Here is a 16,363-nt window from a genome sequence, read left to right as displayed (position 1 = left end):
GTTTCAACCCCATTGCTATAATACAACCCTGTTATTTTTCAGTGAAGGAGACTGAAGCTGGAGGTCAAGTAATTTGACCCGGGTCACACAGATAATTAAATGTCTGAGATGGTGTTTGAACCCAGGTCCTTTGCTATTGGCTAAGCCAGAGAGTCTTGCTGTCAGAGTGACAAAAAGCCCGGTTGAAGCTAATGACAGGAATTACTTTACACACCTTTTGTGGTATTTAGACAAGAGCTGAGATTCCTATTATTCAGGAAGACAAAAATATCGGAGAGAACGCAAGGAGATGTCGCAGGCTTTGTGAGCTCGGAAAGTTAGTTCCTTATTCCAGGAAAGAGCCGCACTCTTGTTTTTCCATTGGATTTTTTTAGAGCTTAATTGGATAGTTCCCATGGCAACCAAAGATCAGCAGAATATTCTGCCTTCAGTGAAGTGCAGACCAACATTTTTCATCTGCCTGAAGTTAAACTATGCTTTCTCCTCCCTAACAAAACCTTGTGCTGGTTTTTTTCTTGGATGAGGCTTTCTTAGCATATCTAGGAACCCAAGAAAGCAGCTTTTCTCCTTCTTAAATGAGAACATTCTGTTCTAGAGACAGAGGGTCTGGGATGGTCACCGGGAAGTACAGCAGTGAAGGGCACTGAGCACCCCAGCCAATGGCACTGAAGAGTGGGCAGGGGTCGGAGCACAGGGAGCGTGGACCAGCTCCCTCCTGGGAGGATCTTACAACAGAGTGGCCCAAGCTTTGGTCAGAGTCCTGGCAATCAGCCCCTAATTCAAAGAGTTGCAAGGAAGCTCCAGACCCTTCTCCTTGCCTTTAGAACTGTCTCTGGGCATAGCTCCATAGAAACCTGCCCAAAAGAAGATGGAGCTTTGGCCTCCTGTTTGGAAGGATTTCTGGGGAAGACGCCCGCTTTCTGACTCCAGTGATCATGGCGGAGTGTCTAAAATGGCCTCCCAAGTCCTATTCTGGGCCCTCCAGATTCCCTATCTACATGTTTGGGGTGGAGAGGGAAAAGGGCAAAGAGTGGTTCATCAGCAGAGCCTAAGGACTATGTCTTGGCTAGCTCTAAAAAAACCTTAATTGAATGTTCATTCAGAATAAAAAAATCTTTTATCTGAGTCCAATTTCTCTTTGTACTACAGGAGACAATTGGTTTTCCGCAACTGAGAAACTATGAGGCTGCAGGGGGAATGACTAACCTACTGGTACATCCATCACAGATTCTAGTCTTTCCCATTTCCGTTTTCTTTTGCCAAGAGAGCAACTTGTTTTATTCAGCTGGTTTCTTGTCATGCTAATTTGGAAACAACCCCTCCAGGGAGGCAGAAGTGGTTTACATAGAATTAAGATGCTAATTACAAATTATTCTCGGTCTGGAGGGCAAATGCGGAATAAAATGTTTAGGGTTCATTGAAGTCTCTCAATGAATTGGAAAATGATGTGGAGTAGAAGGGAAGAGTCCTTAAACTGTGGCGCTCATAAGTGAATGTGGGGGTCACAAAATTCTGAGTCCTTAGCAGGAAATGTTTGATTTGTATGTCTATTTTATGTATTTATATATCAGGAGTCATGTAAAAATTCTCAGGAAAAAAGGGTTGCATGATTGGAAAAATTTAAACAAGACCTGAGTTCCCATTCTGATTCTGACCCAGCCCAACTATAAGAGCCCAGGCTGATCACTGCCTCCTTGATCTTTAGCAGTCCTTTCTGTAAAATGGGGGCAGTAATGTTAGTTCTCTTACATGGTGGTTGTGAGTAAAATGGTGTATGAGGTTCCAAGCTCTATATAGATGTGAACTACTATTAAGATTTATTGAAACATAATTGGGCCGATTTCCTCCCACTCTTTAGCTGGCCCAAATGAATATGATTTTTATCATATTAAAAACCAATTCTTAGACATATCTCATAAAGGAAGTCTTGGTCTGTGTTTTCTGAAAGATCTGACTTCCATGGTTTTTTTGTTTTTAATTTAGAGTAGCTAGATATTTACTAGCTGCATGACCCTGAGCAAGTCAGTTAACCTCTGCCTCCCTCAGTTTTTTAATTGTAAAAAAAATGGGCCTGACAGTATCTCTGGATTGCTGTGAAGATCAAATGAGCTTTTTGCATAGTAGCTGGTGCATAGTACCATTAATAATAAATGCTTGTCCCTTTTTTCTTCTCCTTTAGAGTGGATGTCAAGCCAGCTGCTCTGTCTCTCTGACATTTCCAATGTGATTTTAGCTTTCAGATGCCTCACTTGTGACATGTAGGAAAAGCAGATACTAAGAAATGATTTGCTGAAGATTTTCCTCATTGGTTGCCTCTCAGTGGAGGATGCTTCCTGCCCACATGTTATCCTGAGTGTCTTTTCCAGGGTTCTTTGAAAACTTTGTAGTTGATTTTCAATTAAACTCCCACGTTGGTACAAGAGGCCAGTCACGACTGGAGTGTGGTAGAGTGGACTGAATCTTAATCAAAGCATTGGAGTTGAATCTTGCCTCAGATACCAGCTGCATGACCATGGACAGGTCATGGGACTTCTTGGAGTCTCAGTTTTATTCTCTGTGCAATGGGGATGAAAACTGTAATTGTAATGCTGGAGAAACTGAGGCAAGACAGATTAGAGGTATTTAATAGGGGCAAATTGGACTGGCAAAGCCATATTAGCCACTGGCTTGGATGAGGCTCTTGTCTGAAAGCATCCATCAATGAGTGAGTAGTTCCAGAGACTTTTATAAGGCTCCAGTGATCAGGGAAACAAAGGCAAGGGAGGAGGGGGAGAGTGCTGGTGAGTGGAAACTCCAGGAAGGACCATAATTTTAAAAATTCTGACAGGTTAGGGGTGAAGAAGGAAGGATCATACATTCTAATAAGTTGGGATGAAAAAGCTAGGAGGCAGGGAATCTGGGCCCAGGGGATGCCCAAGCATTGAGATAAGCCATGTGGAGTTTTATGATTCTTTGGAATGCCAGAGTGGCCAGAGCTCTACAGCCCTAATTATCTCAGTTCTAATGGCCAGGAGGGGGGGTTGCCACCAGGAAAACTGAGGTAGAACATAATGCCCTGAATAACATTTTTATGGTCACCCTTTCCCCTCCCTTTGCCATTAGGGCTGAGAAAATTAAAACCTCAAAGTTCTGGCCACTTTACATTTCATTGTATCATAAAAATCCAGGTGCATTATTGATCCTTGATGGGATAATTCCCCCTCTGTTTGAGTATTGCCCCTTGCCTCTTTATCTCCTGCTCTCGACCTTCTTATCTTGACCCTTATACTGTCAGGACTAAGTTTTAATCCTTTCCTGGAACTATGGCTTTTCCACTCAGTGTCCTCACCCCCCTTATCTGCCTTAATCTGCCATATATCTTGTGCAGCTAAAAAAACCTATAAAAGTCCCTGCCACAATTGCTCAGAGTTAAATGATTTTTGAGCATGAGTCCCATTCAACCAGCTAAACTCTTCACAATTAAAATATTAAAAACCAATCTCTGTCTTGCCTCAGTTTCTCCGCATTACAAAACCTCTTCTATCTAGTTTTTGCTTCCAGAAGCTGTTGTGAAGTTCAAATGAGAACCTCTATGGAAGTGCTGTAACTGTCAGATAATAATACTAAAAAATAGCAATGGTCATAATGATAGCACTTTTAATGGTTAATAATAATAAAGTACATTTACGTAGTGCTTTAAAGTTTGCAAAGTGCTTTACAAACATTGCCTCATTTGATCCTCACAATAGCTCTAAGAGGTAGGTGTTAAGATCCCCATTTTACAGAGGAAGAAACTGAGGCAGGTAGAGGCTTTTGAATTGCCAGGGTCATACAGCTAGGAACGAGCTTGGATTCTTTGATCTTCCTGGTTCCAAACCCAGTCCTCTATCCATTGAGCCATTATATTTTCTGTTATTATTATAACTAATAATAATAATGATAATAATAATAATAATAATAACCCTTATTACTTAGATCCTTTCCTTTTTTATGAGGAAGTAATATTGATGACAAAATAAATTGCACCTGTGTGTGGGTAGAATATCTAATGATACAATGGAATAATGCAGCCACAGGGTTCTCTTTGCTTTTGTCATTTCCCTTTCTGGTGATGTTTACTGCTATCTTTAAACATTTTCCATCATGTTTTTCCTTTACTAAGAGAGAAGCTAGCAGCGAGTTTGGTTCAGTGAGCTTCTTGACATGGCCAGCTGGAAAATTTCCTTTCATCTCCCATCTATTTATTTTCCGCCTCTGTGCTGACCCCATTCATCCGCCATATTTCCCTCATTTGACAACGATCTTCGGTTTTCTTTGGTCTGCTTCATCAGGGAAATGAATATCTCAGGGTCCTTTTCTAGAATGTTAAAGCTCTGTCTTGGTGACCTTATCAGCAGGCAGAAGATTGAGGCTGCTCTGAAGGCCATGGAGTGGTGCCAGTGTCTGCTAGAACACTTGGATCCTTTCCCTGACTATGTCAATATTTCCTTTGGGCATGAACATGCATGACAAACCACAGATAGATCAAGGCCTAGATTCTGGAAATGAGATCAATCGAGTGTCAGTGACTCAGACTCCTCTCCACCTCGCCAAGAACAACTTCCTAACCAAAAAGAGCTAATTCAGAGAGGAACGGCCATGAAAATAAGGGCACACGGCCTTTGAGCCTTGGGTTCTCCTCCCCTCCAGACCTTCTCCAGAAGGCTGGAGGACCATGGTCCTGTCTCTTTCCTCCCTTTCATGGCCAAACCCTTAAAAGGTTATGAACTCATGACTTCCTCCTCCAGGAAGTTCTTCATAACCTCCTTTTGCTCTGAGCCCTTCTTTCAACACTTGCTGCCAGTGACTTTGTCACCAAAACCAAAGATCTTTTCTTTTATCCAATCAGCAAGCATGTTCTCAACGTGGCCAGGCACTGTACTAGCCACTGAGAGTAACAGGCAAAAATGGAAATCCCCGCTCTCCAGGAGTTTTCGTCCCCTTTCACCCCCTCCATTGAGTATGTTCTCCTCCTTTGACTTTTAAGATACACGGACTCTAGGTGGGAGGGAATGAATCTGGAGGAAATTAGTTCAAAGCCAGAGGTAGAGCAACATCATGGTGGGTGGGCTAGGGAAGGAGTAAAAAGAGCCAATGACTGGCAGAATGTGGAGGAAGGTTGGGCTTCCAGCCAAGGAAGCCAAAATAAACCAGATTAATTCAGGGAGGTGCGTGGTCAGTAACTCCCTCGTCTGGCCAATTTGCCTCTGTAATCCCTGAAGCTCAGGAAAGGAAAAGGGTTCTCCCTTCTCTAGGAATTGTGCAGCCACAAGGTCTCCATCCTTTCTCAGTTCCATCAATTCTGACCCAGATGGGACCAGAGGGTGTGGCCATCCCAGCAGCCACCTACAATTGCAATGTCATCCTGGACTTCATTCTCTCTTACTTCCCATACCCAGTCACCTTCTAAATATTTTAATTCTATCTCCTAACTTATCTTTTCTTAATCCCATCTTTTCTTTTGTATCAACTTTAGTAAAAGAAAGCATTTCAATGGATAAGCATTGATAGTCTCCCTTTTCCACCTCCACCTCTTACTGAGAGAAAATATCTTAATCCTTGTAAAATGAAAACATTTCAATTAATAAACACCAGTAGTCTCTTTCCCACCTGCTCCCTTTACTGAAGAAAAAGAAAAACCCATGTGACAAGGACGTGTGGTCCAGTAAACAAATTCCCTCCTCGGCCATGCCCACAAGCAGGCTCATGCCATTCGTTAGTGAGTGCCCTCTCTCTCTCTGTGTCAGGACCTTCTGCAGCATCAGCCCTCTGGAGTCATTGCTGCTCCTTCAGTGGATGGGAATTCCTAAGTCCTTCAAGGCTGTCTACACAGCATCTTTCCCCGCCTGCCTCCTCTCTCCATTCCCGGGGCCAATGCCCTAGTTTCCACCCTACTTGCCTTTCCCCTGGATGATTGCAGTAGCCTCCTCACTGCTCTGCCTCCCATCCATCCTCCTTCCAGCATCCACTTCTGAAAGTGCTGCTTCTCTAGTCACTCACCTCCAGGGGCTCCCTATGGCCTCCAGACCATCCAAGCCTTTACCACCAGCGTTATAGGCTGGTCCCGCCCTACTTTCCTCATCCTGGCTCTCCTAGTTTTGCCTGAAGCTTATCTCAAACATCATTCCTGAGGTCTTTTCTAATTCCCTTAGTGGCTAACCCCTTTCCCCTCCAACCAACTTGGATTCCCTTCAATCTAGTTTGCATATTCCCATATATGTACGTGTCGTCTTTGTCTCTTGGGATGGAACCCAGCTTCCGTCATGGCAGAGAGAATTTCACTTGTTTCTTGGCCTGCCTGGTGCTGCTTAACACACAGTAGGCACTTTGTAAAAATCTGATTGATTGGCCATAGTGGGCACTTATTAACTATTTCCTGGACAGATGAAGTTCATGGAAGGAAAATTCGGATCCTAGATTTTCTTGGTCCCTTGCTCATGATCATGGAATTATTTCTGTGGTTCCCTGAGGATTCCCCCAAATCTGGGTGGGGAGTCGTTTGCTCTTTCGGGGGCAGCCTTGGAGTTTTCTCACAGTGCCGGCCAGGGACAACATGCATTTGTGACAGAGGCTAAACGGAAAGCAACTGCGTGAGGAATAGCTAAGTTAGGCTATTTCACCTCTCGAGGCCCCCAGTGTAAAGTGAATGAGATGAGCTAGCTGATCCATCACTCCTTTTCCAGCTCTCAGATTCCAGGACTGCGCTTTGGAGGCTGGACTCCCGGGATTCTGCCTCTCCGGCCTCTGTGGACAAGTGAATTTGCCTCACCTTCGAAAGGAGAAGGGGGGATGAGCTCGCCTGGAAGCCTCTGCCAGCTCTCCCCGAGTGAGTCACTGTCCTGCCCAGAATGCGGAGGAGACAGTGAGGCTGGCAGCTTGGTCCAGCCTTCCCTCACTTCAATTCGATTCACTTACAAGTCAAAATATTACCTCCTGAAATCAGGATCCTTTTTGAGAATGAAGGACAAACAATGGCAAAGGACCCTTAGGGATCAGTCAGCCCCTGGGGCTCAGATTCACTGGAAGTGCCAGTAGACAAATATTCTGGTCCTGCTGTTCACTGGCAGGTCCCTGAATTGGAGCCTCCCCTGGGGCTGACCCCTGTCTCACTCCAGTCCTGCTTCTAAGAAAGCCGGACATTCAGAGGCCTCTACTCCCTCAGAGACTGCCAGACCACCTCTACTGCTCCCAATTCACTCCCATGAAGCACTGGGACCTATTATGCAAGTGAAGCACCCAAATGCCCACTACAGACAAGGACCAAGAGTAGTTCCCCCCCTCCAAGTTATTCCAGGTCGTTTAGGTGGGAGGAGAATTGCGTTCTTGATTGTCTGTGGGGATTGGCCTCTGTTCACTCAGTCACTAGTGCAAAAGGCTCCAGAGGATCTTCCTGGCTGAGCGGTTCCCTGGAAGCATTCGAGATAACAGTTCCTAACTAAGGTGAATAATTCCCTGACAAATGGCGTCAGTCTACCCAAGTGTGAAATGGAATCAATAACTTTCCACCGTCAACAGTTCCAAGCAGTGATTCAGGCAATTTAACCCGACTTTGCCCGCTCATGTTTTCGGTGAAAATAATCCAGGGCACCTTCATGGAAAACCCGCAGTCAACAGAAACAGGGAGAGGCTCAGATCTGAGGGACACACGTGACCGGCTGCTTCCCACTCCGCTGCTGTGGATGGCGCTGAGCTGGAGTGGCCGTGAAACGCTCTCCCCATTTTAGGGGCCAGGAAAGTGGGAGGTCCTGAGAGTCGGGGTCCTGTGAACCTGTGTGGCCATTCGCTGGGGGCTGGAGGGGATGGGGCACCCCTCACCCGGCATCTCGCTGCTTCTCTATGTTCGCTTTCCTCTAACTTCATGGACAACTCGACCTGTCGATGATCATGCTCATAAAGTGTGAAGAAAGTCAGGTAGAGCACTGCCTTGGAGTCCCGAATGCCCCTAACCTCCCTGAGGCTCAGTTCTCCCATCCCCGTGAGACCTTGTGATCCCTGAAGTTCCTTGAAACTCTAGAATTATGATCCTGTGGGACCTGGCTTCAAGCCCCAAGTCATTTTAGCTTTTATCTCTCCCCCTGGTGCTCCTCTAGAGCCAGCAGAATCTCCAAGGAGACTTCACTTTCAGTGTCACAGCTGGCTACTTTTCCTCCCGGCTCCAGCAAACATCTGCCCAGGGGCCGCGTTCTGTTCCCCACTCCCACTTGATCCAGGGACAGCCTCCGGTTTGCCCCGAAGAGGGGAGCAGAAGGGGGTCGCCAAGGAGACTTGGGACGGCAGGGTGGCAGAGGAGGTGGAGGAGAGAACCCGGCTCCACTACTTTGCACCTGGGTGCCCGGCTCTGACCTCAGTTTCCTCATCTGCAAAATGTCTATGATAACCTGGAGCCGTGACCTGCCACAGGGACGCTGTGTGAAAAGTGCTCTTCAAATGCCCTCATGTGATCATGGCTCAGTCCTCCCCTTCTTTGGGGGAGCTTGGGCTCGGTCATTTCTTATTGAAACTGAGCATCTTGGGACCGAAAGGGAGCAAATCGTTCCATTCGACCGTGAGCTGAAGACCTTCCAGATTCTTGAGGGGACGTGGATAAAGCCCTAAAAAACACGTTAGAGACGGTGTGTCCCAAAGTCTTGGTGCAGTTGGAAGCTTAGTTAGCTTTTAAGCTCTGTGTGTGTGTGTGTGTGTGTGTGTGTGTCTGTGTGTGTGTGTGTCTGTGTGTGTGTATATGTGTATGTGTGTGTGTGTGTTTCAGTGTGCTTTTGTGTATATATGTGTATGTGTGTGAGTGTGTGTATATGTATGTGGTATATATATATGTATATGTGTGTGTGTATGTGAGTGTGTGTGTGAGTGTGTTTCAGTGTGCTTTTGTGTATATATGTATATGTGTGTGTGTGTGTGTGTGTGAGTGTCTGTGTGTGTGTCTGTGTGTGTCTGTGTGTGTGTATATGTGTATGTGTGTGTGTGTGTGTATATGTATGTGGTATATATATATGTGTGTGTGTGTGTGTGAGTGTGTGTGTGTGTGTGTTTCAGTGTGCTTTTGTGTATATATGTGTATGTGTGTGTGTGTGTATATGTATGTATGTGGTATATATATATGTATATGTGTGTGTGTGTGTGTGTGTGAGTGTGAGTGTTTCTAGCCTTTAGCACAGTGACTTAAGCATGGAAAGGATTTTATAAATACTAGTGGATGACTGTAGTGGGGGGAGGGCTAGCCTTGGAGGGGCAAAGACCTGGGTTCAGATATTGTCTCCGATAGAGGGTGACCCTAGGCAGTCACTTCATGTCTCAGCTCTCAGAAATGGTGAGGTAGCCCAGCAGATGGAGCGCTGGACTTGGAGCCTGGGGTACTGAGTTCAAATTCTGCCTCAAATGGGTTGGCTAAGTCATCCTGGACAAGTCATTTCTCATTCTCAGCTTTGGTTTCCTTGTCTGGAAGGGCTGGATGGGACGGCCTTTGAGGCCCCTTCTGCCTTTCCCCCTCCATCCTATGACTGGCACATTACCTCGTATTAATGGAGGAAGGCTCCACGTTGGGGTACAATTATGAGTTTGGATCTCAAAATTTAATACCTTCCATCTGTAAATATTTCTTCTGTATTCAATTTCCTTAGAATTCCTCCCTGACAGCAGAGAATCTACATGAACTCTGAAGAGACATTTATGTGTCCCAAATGCCATCAAATGATCTTAAGCCTCCGTGCCCAGAGCAGCATTACAGTGATAAAGCTTCGTGGCTCAACAGTTAGCATTTATCCTGAAAGGAAAAGAATAGATAGAGCTGCCAAGAATGGTGAAAGCATGCCCTTGTCCACCTGGCTGCCTCTCCGTCTACTTCTCTCTCCATCTATTTATTTGTCTAGTATCTCTATCATCCATTTGTCTATCTCTCCCTGTATCTCTGTCTGTTTCTGTCTTCCTGTCTGTCCGCCTTGGTTTTCAGAATGGGAGCCCTCTTTGTGCTTTCAGAATCAGTCACTCCACGGGCTTTTGAAGACAGAGATGACCCAGCTGCTGTCCAGTTGCTGATGATTTGAGCTTTAAATGCTCACCGGAAGCTGCTTCTCCTCCTCCTCCAGCCATTTCCTTGTTCCCGATTTCCTTGCTTCACCTTGGCTGTTGGCAGGAAACTGGCTCCATCACGGATGCATGCTGCTGCATGTGGGGATGGGAGAGGAGTGTGGTTCTCGCAGCTGGTCCCGGCCATCTGGCCCATATGGGGCTCCGAAGGGAGGTCCGCTGCCCCGGCTACACGTCCCCAAACTCTGCGGAAGCGCCCAAGGTCAAAAGCTACGACTCGGTGACTTTTGAAGCTTCTTGCCTTTGAGGAAAGTTGGGCTTTAAGAATCTGCTGCAAGAATTCGAATGTGTGTTTGGGCATTTTCCCACATCTTGGATAAGCTTTAAAATGAGAACTAAGGAGAACTTCTGAGCAACTTTTTTGTGACTTTTTTTTTTTTAATGAATGTGTGTGTGTGTGTGTGTGTGTGTGTGTGTGGCTGTGCAAGGGACAGAGAAGCCAGGACACAGTGAGGGGGGGAGGGCTCACCTGGAGTGGAGCGGGTGATGGGGGAAGTAGGTGCCACCTGGTAATTACTCAAGCAGGTCTTGCCAACTTGGTGCTCAACTCCTTTGTTTCTCTGCTGGGAACACCTGCTGTCTGCACCCAGTTAAGATCTAGTGCTCAGAGCAAATCCCTGTTGCCTTCCCCTCCCCCTGAGGGCAGGGACAGAGACTTTGCTTTCCCTGGTTTGGGGAGTTCCTGATGAGGAAACTCTCTCCATCCGTGCAGATCGGCTCTCTCCGTGACTCCATTCTTAGAGAACAGCTTGGTCAGGGGTAGCACATGAACACGGGTCTTACTGCCTGCTCTAATCTGAGAAGTCATCAGAGAGGCCGTCGGGACAGTCGTTCTTCTCTTCTCTTTCTCCCCGGCACCTTACAGGCGACTCCCCCGGCGTCCACAAAGGTGACATGACAAGCCAGTGTTGTCGATGGGAGGGCAGGGATTAGGATTCTGTTCCCAGAGAAGATGAGCATCAGTGAGGAGAGCGTGAGCATTGTGGGGCATTGTGGCGCACTCCTGGCAGGGGGGAGAGCAGACCCTCCTGCCCGCCCTCCCGTCACAGGGAATGAAACATCCATTCTCACACATGTCACAGCATCTTTGGCCACCTGGCCCTGGCTCCCTCTTCATCCTGGCACGTACAGTCTTTGCTCTTTTTTCTTTGGCTCCCAGGGGCCTTCATTTCCTTCAAAATTCTGGTTACGTCATCGTCCTAGAGAATCTCTCCCCCCCCCCCCCAGGTCCTAGAGCCCTGACCTCAAAAACACTTTCTTTGTGTATATTGACTAATTTAATAAAGTTATAGGGCAACTTTCATAATGCCCTAGATCCCACTGAAACTTATGGAGCCCTTCTTGGAATAATGTTTTTAAATGTATAAAATGCATGCAATTACAAAGGAAACTAGTTATGCTGAAATGTCAATTTTCACTGGATACCAGGTTAAGAATCCCTGCCATAGGGCTTACCTCAAAGGTCAGGGACACAAGGGGAAAATGAGATACTATCATGTGCGAGAGAAAGAAAAAAATAAAACAAGTGAAGAGAGACAGTGAAAGAGAGAGAGACACAGAGAGAGAAAGAGACAGACATGCAGAGAGAAACAGAGCAAGAGAGAGAGAGAGAGACAGAGAGAGAGAGACAGAGAGAGAGAGAGAGACAGAGAGAGAGACACAGAGAGAGAGAGACAGAGACACACAGAGAGAGAGAGAGAGAGAGAGAGAGAGAGAGAGAGAGAGAGAGAGAGAGAGAGAGAGAGAGAGAGAGAGGGAGAGGGAGGAGGAGAGAGAAAAAGAAGAGGAGAGAGAGAGGGGAGGGGAGGGAAAGAGAAAGGAGGAGAAAGAGAGCAAGAAGAGAGAGAAAAAGAGAGACAGAGAGGAAAGGGTGGGGAAGGAAGGGAAAGAAAGGGAGGGAGAGAGGAAGGGATGAAGTTATCGAAAAGTTTCCCACGGTAGAAAAATGAGAATGAGTAACATACTAGGGCCATCCCTCCTTCAATATATATCATCAGCTTTGCTATTGGCTTCCTGTACTTCACCCTCTGGATGGACAGCTGTGGGGGGTGTGCAGAGAGCTGCCCTCCAAGCCTCCGTTAGGAGAGTTCCCAGGCACAAGGTGGGAGGAGCTGTGGCGGGCACAACATTAGTTTCCCACGTCCCCTTCCTTGCTCTGATGGGGGCTGCGCTAGCTTTTCCTAATCCACCTCCAGCCCGAGCCTGTGAGGACAGTTTCTCTCTAAAGCCACTGACGCTGTCTGAGATCTGTTGGCTCGCAGCGTCTCGTGCTATTTCCCGCTCTCAGACCAGGTCCTCGCTCGGTGCCTGTGCCCGAGACCCCCGAGCCTCTTAAATCCCAGGACTTTTCATGCCATTTGAGGAGAAGCTGGGTTAGTGTTCATGGGGTGGGGCCTTAGGCCCAGCCAGCGCAGTCTCCATGGTGGGGGGAGAGGATGGGGAGGGGGGGGCTCCGGGAGATCACACTGCTCCCATCACAGCTAGAGGAAACTGTAGCCAAAGGAGTGAAGAGATGAGGGAAGTCCTGTGGCCACAAAAAGGAGCTGCAGGAGCTGTTTTTGTGATGGCAAAAAGACTAGAAACTGGGGGTCTCCAATCCATGCAGGAATGACTGATTAGGTCGCAGGCGGGGAATGGGACGGAGCTCATGACTGTGCTGTAACAAGTGATTTCCCAGGTAACCGCACGTTCCGGCAGCAGCTCACAGACCTCCCGCACAGACCCCCAGCACCTCCGGCACCCAGCTGGGGGCTCTCTGGCAGCTTCTCCTGGTTCTCCCCCCCTTCTGACTCTTCTTCCTCACTTCCTTTGGCAGATCCTCCTCCAGATCCCCCTTCACAGGGCTCTGCCCTTCTCCCTCCTGATGACTTCCCTTGCTGACCTCATCCACTTCCATGGACTTCACGGCCATCTCTACATCGATAATTCTTTTTAAAAATAATACAATATATAATATAATATAATATAATATAATATAATATAATATAATATAATATAATATAATATAATATAATATAATATAATATAATATAATATAATATGATATGATATATGATATAATATAATATAATATAATATAATATAATATGATATAATATGATATAATATAATATAATATAATATAATATAATATAATATAATATAATATAATATAATATAATATAAATATAATAATATAATCCAAGCTACATTGGAAAACCTTTTTTGATAGAATGTAATCAAAATTGTCCATATTTCCACATCTATGCTTCATTCTAAGCCTTGTTTGAATGAACCCCTCCCAGTTGTGAAATCCTACTATTTTCCAATTGTTTTCTTTTTAAGGATAAAACATTTTACACTTAGGTCTCTATTCGTTGGGCTTTATGATGTTCTGTAGTGTAAAATGCCGGTTAAAAGCTTTTCTACTGATTCTTATTGATTCCAGGTTCGTTCTATGCTGATAATTCTTAAATCTATCTTTCCTGCCCCCACTGATGGGCCGAGCTCCAGGCTCACCCCTCCGCCGCCTTTTCCACATCTCAAACTGGACAGGCGTCTTACTCAGCGCGTCTGAAACACAGCCTTTCCCCCACCCCCTCCCCTGCTCCTCCCTTCCCTGTTGCTGGAGGGGGGACCCCCCCCAGTGCCTCAGGCTTACCATCTAGAAGTCATTCTGATTCCTCACCTCCAGATCCATCCTGTCAAATTCACCTTTACAGAATCCATCAACTGTACCCCCTTCTGTCCTCGGGTCATTGCTACCCCTCCCACTCCCTACAGAGCCGGGCGTCCCCACACGCCTGAACTACTGCATTAAGCTGTAGGGGACTTCAAGTCTTTCCCCTCCAGTCCATCCTCCATTCAGGTACCAAGGCTTTTTCTAAAGCATAGGTCCCATTATGTCATTCCCCTGCCTTCCCGTCTTCTCCAAGAGCAATGCAAAATGCTCTGCTCGGCGTTCAAAGCCCTTCAGAGCCCACCCCATCTTCTTTTAACTCACTCCCTAATACACTTTAATCCAGGGACACACTGGCCTCCTGATGGGTAAGACCATCCATGTTTCAGCTTTGGGCTCTCCCCCAGGTCTGGAACACTCTCCCTCCTCCTCTTCAACTATGGACCTCCCGGATTTCCTCAACTAAAAATCATACCTTCTACAGGAAACCTTCCCTACCTCTCTTTATTTCAGTGTTTTTTTTTTTTTTCTTCTGTGAGTTATTTTCTATTTAGCTGGTCTATAGCTCATTTTGTATATATTTGTTCCAAGTTGCCTCTGCCATTTAGATTGGAAGCGGCCTGAGGGCAGGGATTTCTTGCCTCTTTATGTGCGCTTAACACACTGCCTGACACACAGTAGGAGCTTAATAAATGTTAGTTGAATTGAACTGAAGTTCAAAGAGACATGGAAAAATGGGCTGAACCACTGGAGAATGCAGTGAGCAGAGACAGAAGAACAAGCTGTACAATAACTTCAATATTACAAAAACAAACAATTTGGAAGAATGCAACCCGACCAAGAATGAAAACGAGCAAAGTCGGGAGAACCAAAGAAACCACGATGGCGCACAAACCACTTTGGAAGCTCAAAGAATTATGATCGATACAACGACCGCCCACGAGTCCGGAAGACCGGTGGGGAAGCGATGCTGTCCAATCCAGAGAGCCGATGGAGGGAGCACGTGGGGAAGATGGAGATGCTGCTCTCGGCAGCTAAAGAGGGATCTGTCTGGCTCGACTGCATATTTGCTACAAGGAATTTGTTCTTGTTTTCTCTTTTTTTTTTTTTTCCAGTGGTGTGGGAGGTGGGAGGGAGAAAAAAATAGATGTCTGCTAATTATAAAAAGCAATGGAAGTTAAGAGGTGGGGGTGCTACAGCTGGGGATTGTTGTGTGCACTTTCAGATGAGGTCATCGTATTGTCAATTTTGCCTCATCGCTTTGCTTTGTTCCAAGAGAATTCTCCTGGCATGGGGGCGATCTGTAAATGTAATGTGAAAACAAAACACGACCATGGGACTTTTAAAAAAGCACCCTCCAATAGAGAGGCAGCCCTGGGCCGGAGTCAGCAGTGGTGGCTGTCCCAAAGCTGAGGAGGACAGGGAGGGGACCACAGGATCTGGGCAATATCTGGGCAACCAGGACTTTTACTTGCATGGGGATGGGGAATGGCCGTTTGCCAAGAAAAAGGAGCCTACATTTAAATCTGCTTAACTTAGTGAACCCACCACGCCAGGATATGTCATCTCCTCTGCTAGAGGGGAAGTTCCGTGAGGGGAGATGTGATGTCTGGGCTCTCTGGAGGGCCTCAGATCAGTCAGAGTCAGGATCAGAGTCTTTGGTCTTTAGGAGGAGAAGTGAAGGAGGCAGCAAGCTGCCACGTGGCTCGTCTAAGATGGAACCTGGACTCAGGAGTCTGCAGCCTGAAGTCTCCCCTCCTGAGCGTGCTGTGGCAGAGAGCCTCTGACCCTTTCCCTCAGATCTCCAATCCTTCCCTATGATTACCTCACAACAACACATTTAGCAGGGGCCAATCTTGAGGAGAACCGTCACATCTCCTTATCATCTAAGTATATGTTTATAGAACCATCATCTCACATTGAGTAGGTACTTAGCCATAAGTACTCTGCTGTTCTGGATTCAAGTACACCTTTTCAATTCCAGCCCTCTGCAGGTATGGAGAAAGTGAAAATGCTGCCCCCCAGCTTCCTCCATTTCCCCTCCTCCAGCCTCCCCAATTTTCCTGGGGTCTTCATTTCACCTATCTTCCTCCTCCTTCCCTGCTCTACTACATGGTGGAATTCTCCTCCTTCCTTCCTCAGCTGCCTCTCCTTCCTCTCCCTTTCCCTTTCCCCAATCCCCCATTTTCCTGTGGTATCCTGAGGTTTCTATCTCACACCTCTCCCTCCCCCTCCCCTGTACTATCATCTCATGGTAGAGTCTGTGTGCCTCCTTCCCTCCTCAGCTGGTGCTCCAACTTCCTTCCCCACCCCAGTTTTCCTCTGGCACCCCAGTGTTCCTCCCTCCCCTGTGCCCCCTTCCTTTCTCTCTTCCCCAACAAAGGGAGTGTTTTGTGCCAATAACTGGGTGCTCTTTATCTCAGCTCCAGACATTCCTAGATAGTGTCAATACTCTAAGAAGAGTCACCGATGTATCCCCCCAAAACCATGCAGATAAAGATCTAATGCTTCTCTCCTTCAGCACTCCTCTAAGGGCCCAATAAATAATGTTGGCTGATGGGTGATGACAAGAGATTGAGATGTGGGAGAATTATTTGCTGAGAA

The 16,363-nt window shown here is 46.5% G+C and overlaps 1 protein-coding gene across 1 annotated transcript in view; it reads right to left on the bottom strand.

Moving 5' to 3' along the window:
- Positions 1-16,363, bottom strand: part of AK5 (adenylate kinase 5) — a 146,032-nt gene that overhangs the window by 25,806 nt on the left and 103,863 nt on the right.

Source organism: Sminthopsis crassicaudata, chromosome 4 (assembly GCF_048593235.1).
Source record: "Sminthopsis crassicaudata isolate SCR6 chromosome 4, ASM4859323v1, whole genome shotgun sequence".
Lineage (NCBI taxonomy): Eukaryota > Metazoa > Chordata > Mammalia > Dasyuromorphia > Dasyuridae > Sminthopsis > Sminthopsis crassicaudata.
This window is presented reverse-complemented; position numbering and strand designations above follow the sequence as displayed.